Consider the following 6,098-nt stretch of genomic DNA (forward strand, 5'->3'; position numbering starts at 1 on the left):
CTTATACTGAGTTCAATATTGTATAACTGTATTAATTCAACTGTAAACTAAAAATTTACAGCCAATTTTGAAAGAGATTCATCTTAGCTCAGAAAATTGTTATTGAATATGTCAACACTGTTGTAATTAAATGCTTCTAAGTATGTGGTTATTAAATAAATAATTAAAAAAAATTTTTTTGAGACAGGGTCTCCCTGTAGCCCCAGCTGGCCTAGAACTCAGTAAGTAGACCAGGTTGGCCTTGATCTCCCTGCCTCTGCCTCCCGAATGTTGGGATTAAAGGTGTGTGTAACCACATCCAGCTGGCTTTTTTTTTTTAAGATTTTATTTTTATTTTGAATTATGTGTATATGTCTGTATCTGTATGTGGATTTTTGCACTGTATATCTATCTTTTTATTTATTTTTATTATTTTTATTTTCTATGTATGAGTGTATTGCCTGCATGGATGCAAGGCATCGTGTGGTACAATGCTTGTGGAGGCTAGAAGACAGCGTCAGATCCCCTGGAAATAGAGTTGCAAATGGTTGTTAACCACCATGTGGGTGCTGGGAATTGAACCCTGGTCCTCTGCAAGAGCAGCTAGTGCTCTCAACCACTGAGCCATCTCTCCAACTCCTCTATCTGTATCTTTGTGTGGATTTGTGCACTTGAGTGCAGGTGCCTTCAAGGCCAGGAGAAAATGTTGCATCTCCTGGAGCTGGAGTTAGAGGTGGCTGTGAGCCAGTAACTAAGTGCTAGGAACTGAACTCAGGTCCTCTCTGATACAGTACACGCTCTTAACCACAGAGTCATCTCTCCAGACACACATCTGGCTTTTTACATGGGTTCTAAGAATCAAACTCACAGAGTCATTTCCCAGGTCCTTGGGGTTTTGTTTACTTTCTTTCTTTTTCTTTTTTCTTTTTTTCTTTTTGTGGTCTTTTTGAGACAAGAGTCTCCCTGTAGCCCCAGCTGGCCCGGAACTCTCTATGAAGACCAGGGTGGCCTCAAGCTCACAGAGATCTGCCTGCCTCTGCCTCCCAAGTACTGAGATTAAACACCACCATACTTGGTGTTTTTATTTTTTCTAAGACAGGGTCTCAGACCAGACTGGCCTCAACTGCCATTCCTCCTGCCTTTGTTTCCCAAGCAGTGGGATCACTGGAATGCACCACTGTGCCTGGCCCTGTGTATTTTTATGAAGTATTTCTAAAGCAAAGAGCTTAGCAAAATGCTTAGTTTAAGCATGCACTACTTATGTAGTATCATGTTGAACCCTCCCAATCACCTTGTGAGACAGTGAGTATAGCAGATGTTTTTGCCCCCACCCCACCCACTTTCGTTATTGCTACAATAACATTTTTACATTATGGGTAGTTTTCTGTCTCTTTTGTTAGGAGTTATACCATATCCCAGTTGCAGTTGCCCTTTCTCTAGAGAACTGCTTTCAGTCCAAAAAAGGAGCCACCTGGGGAGCTTAATCTTCTCCAGACAATCTAAGGAGAACAGTCAGCAATCAATGACTAAGGGACTCAGGGGCATTAAAAGTTAGCCCTTGTCACAAGGAGGATTGCCTTGTGGTCCAGTTCAAGAGCTCCTGTGGATCAGATGAATACTAGACCCCAGGTAAGATAGCATGGGATCTTCACCCTGCCCTATACCTGATCTCACTACTTTTCTTACTTTTCTCTGAGACAACTCAATAAATCACATCTCCCTATTACCCTTTCTCAAGTTCTGATGATGGGAAGCTGACCAGGAGTGTGCTAGCAATATCCCATTTACAAGAAAATAGAAGCAGGAGAAGCTAAGAAACTTTCCTGGGAACCTTCCCAGACTCCACAGAAGCAGAATCACAACACAGGTAGTCTGAGTCCATGCTTTTCTCACTGCTTTCTGAAGAGCAGAGTTATACTAGTTTACAAAGGACTTACGTACCAGTAAGAGTTATATCTCCATAGCATCAGTTATAGCCTCCTTGATGAGTTAATCAGGTAGGATCATTGTCTTCCAGGAGTCCACAAATTCAAGGATGAAACGGTCACTAGTAGGAGGCAGTGATTACAGGTATAAACACACACACACACATACACACACACACACACACACATACACACACACCTAGGGATATGATCTCTGGTTTACAATGTCGAATTCATGATTTTTCGAGTTTATGGTGGTGTGAAAAAATGATACACATTACAATAGAAATCATACTTTGAGTCTTGGATTTTGATCTTTGCCTGTCATATGTGATATGACACTTTCTAATGATATTAGGCAACAGCATCAAGTTGCAGCTCTCATCAGCCACATCAGATACTCAATCCTTTGTTATAAGACAGGCTTTGTGTAACAGGAGTTTGCCTAACTGTAAGCTAATGTTTAAAATAGGCTGGGCTAAGCTACGATGTTTGGTAGGTTAGGGTAGCTTTGGGTCCCCTCTTCTGCCCCCAGTGATGAGGACCAAACCTAGGGCCTTGTACATTCTAGGCAATCACTCTACCACAGAGCTACATCCCCAGCCCAGAGAATTTCTTTATGGACAGCTCCCAGACAGAAAGGTGGGGGAAGGTTAGAATAATATTTCTAGGCTTAATGGTTAGCTTTGGAGGAGAGGGGTTCTAATTTCTATGACCTGCTAATTTAAGGGAGAAAGACAAGATCACCAGAGAAAGTCAGAGAGAACTTTTTATGAGGAGCTCTAATCTCCTTTAAAATACTCAGCATTTGGGCTGGGGATGTGGCTTAGTTAGTTGACTGCTTGCCTAGCATGCTGAAAGTCCTGGGTTCAATCCCCAGTATTACTTGTAATCCTAATATTAGTAGGGTGGAGGCAGGAGAATCAAAAGTTCAAGGCCATATTTGATTACATAGTGAGTTTGAAGGCAGCCTGGGCTGCATGAGACCTTGTCTCAAAAATTAAGAAAATAAAAAATAAGTAAATAAATATAATACTCAGCACGCCAAAGCACTATAATTCAAGGAAGTGTGTTCTGGTCCCCACTACTACTTAACAGTTTAAATATGCCATGCGTGGTGGGGCACACCTTTAGTCCCAGCACTCAGGAGGCAGAGGCAGGCGGACCTCTGTGAGTTAGAGGCCAGACTGGTCTACATAGGGAACTCTGGGCCAGTTGGAACTACAAGAAAACCCTGCCTTGAAAAGACAAAAAAAAAAAAAAAGTTTAAATATGCAATATTAAGGCTGGAGATGTACCTCGGTGTTAGATCACTTGCCTTAGAAGGCTTATGCTACCAAATACCAAATTCCAAACTCTACAGTGATACCCACTGCCTTAGGCATTCTGATATTTGCTCCACCTCTGAGTTACAACACAAGTCTAAAACCTAGACGTCCCTCAAGAAAAGAGGTTGCTTGCCTTTTTGTTTGTTTGTTATGACTGGCCTAGAACTGTCTATGTAGAACAGGCTGGCTTCAAACTCACAGAGATCTACCTGCCTCTGACTCCTGAATACTGGGACTAAAAGGAGGTACCACCCGACCTGGTTCTTGCTAGTCTTTTTTTTTCCCCTTGCTTGTCTTTTTTAAAAGACAGCGTCTCTTGTAGCCAAGGCTGGCCTGGAATTGGCTGCATAGCCAAAGATAACCTTGTTTTCCTAATTCTTCTGCCTCTGCCTCCTAAATGCTGGGATCACAGGCATATGCCACAGATAAAAGGGAAAAACAGTATCCCCTAGAAGGTTCTTAAGTCTCATTCATCAAAGAATTTAAGATTGGACTCAAATGAAAGCTTTAGGATAATTTTTAAAAAATAATTTATTGAGCATTTCATACATGCATATAAGGTGTTTTGATCAAATCCATGCCCTCTCCCTCCCCTCCAACTCCTCCTATATCTCCCCATCACTTTATTCTGATAACGTCATGTACTTTTTCTTCCTCCTCCTCCTCCTCCTCCTCCTCCCCCTCCTCCTCCTTTTATTGCTGGGAAGACACCTTTCTCCCTTTCAACACTTTTGGTATTTATTATTACTATTATTTTGGTCTTTTTGAAGCAGGGTCTCCCTGTAGCCCCAGCTGTCCTGGAACTCACTATGTAGATCAGGCTGGCCTTGAACTCACAGAGAACCACCTGCCTCTGCCTCCCAAGTGCTGGGACTACAGGCTTGTGCCACCACACCCAGCTTTTTATTATTATTATCTTTTTTGTATGGGGCTCTTGGCCCTGTAGCTAAGGGAGACAACCCACTTTAAGACAATTTTATTAGACTTTAAAGAAAAATCCCCAGGGCAGGCAAGCTGTGAATTTCAGCAGCTGCCTTGAGGAGGAGAATGGAGGGGAGAAGGAAACAAGCCATGAAGCCATGCAGGTTTAGAGCCTGCATGGAGGTCAGACACATGGCAAAATAGCAGCCACATGGCAGGGGAAGGAAGCTTTAGAGAAAAAGAAAAGAAATACAAGATACTGGGGCAGCCCAAAGCATTAAAGAAAGCATGTTTAGAAAAGGGATATGAAGACAAAAAGAAGAGATTACACTTTTTTCGGAAAAGTGGGCAGATTTATAATGAGCCACATGCCTGTGGCCAGGTCCAGAAGCACTGCACGAGGAAGAGGGATTCCAGCCAGGAAAAGTTCACTATCTTATTAATGCACTAGGTATTTTGCCCATCTACTTAGCATGACTTAAGATGAACCTGCTTTCCTAGGGGTGGTCCTATGACCAGGTGATTGTCCAGTGAAACTGGAAAGGTTGGGTCTTCCAACAGAGATTTTGTTTTTGACCAGTTAATCTTATGGGGTTTTTTTGTTTCTATTCAAACACCACAAACCCAGCTGAGATTATTTGCCTTAATATTTGGGTTGCTTTATTAATCTTCAATGCTTGAATCTTGATATGTTGGGTTTTTTAAATATTTTATTTATTACTTTTATTTTATGTGTATGAGTGTATTACCTGCATGTATGTGAGTGCACCCATGTCGTGCAATGCCGCAGAGGTCAGAAGAGGGCGTCAGATTCCCCTGGAACTCGAGTTAAGGATGGTTTGTAGCCACCATGTGGGTGCTGGGAATCGAGCCTGGGTCTTCTGCAAGAGCAGTCAGTGCTCTTAACCGCTGAGCCATCTCTCCAGTCGCTGGTTTGATGATTTTTTAAAAAAATGTTTTATTTTTTCAGCAGGGCGTAGTGACCCTCACCTTTAATCCCAGCACTTGGGAGGCAGAGGCAGGTGGATCTCAGTGAGTTGGAGGCCAGCCTAGCTACATAGTGAGTTCCAGGCCAGCTGGGGTTACAGGTAGACCCTGTCTCAAAAAGACCAAAATAAAAAAAATAAAAAATGAAAACAGCTGTTTGGTCTTTTGTTTCGTTTTGCTCTTTGGCGGTAGAGCTGGAACTCTATCTCCTTGGTGCTGGGATTACAGGCTTGAGCCACCACACCTAGCTGGAAGACCTATTTATGTGTTTATTTTTGCAGTGCTAGGGATGGTACCCAGGGCCTTGTACATGTTAGGCAAGCCATGAACCACTGAGCTACATCTCCTACCTGATTTAAAAGCATTCAGGGAGGCAGAGGCAGGTGGATCTCTGCATTTGAGGCCAGCCTGGTCTACATAGAGTTCTAGGTCAGCCAGAACACACCCGGCCTTGGGGCCCTTTCTTAAAAAATAAAATTAAGAGCTGGGTGTGGTGGCGCACGCCTTTAATCCCAGCACTGGGGAGGCAGAGGAAATAAAAGATGAGTTGAAAATAGCCGTGACTACTTTGGTGAATTGGAAATGTGGTGGTCTCTTTTTCTTTCTCCTCTCCAAATAACTGGATATCCAGAAGGATTTTGTTTTTGATTTTTTAAAAAGTATTTTATTTATTATTTTTATGTGTATGTGTGTATTGCCTGCATGTAGGTGAGTGCACCTGTGTCGTGCAATGCTGGACAGAGGACAGAAGAGGCTGTCGGATCCCCTGGGACTGGAGTTACGGACAGTTAGCTGCCATGTGGGTGCTGGGATTCGAACCTGGTCTTCTGCAGGAACAGCCAGTGCTCTTAACCGCTGAGCCATCTCTCCAGCCCCAAAATTAAATAATTAAAAAAAAATTTAAAATGGAGAGATGGAGAGATGGCTCAGCGGTTAAGAGTACTGACTGCTCTTGCAG

The sequence above is a fragment of the Nannospalax galili genome, unplaced genomic scaffold (genome assembly GCF_000622305.1).
Source record: "Nannospalax galili isolate Female #2095 unplaced genomic scaffold, S.galili_v1.0 scaffold24, whole genome shotgun sequence".
NCBI lineage: Eukaryota > Metazoa > Chordata > Mammalia > Rodentia > Spalacidae > Nannospalax > Nannospalax galili.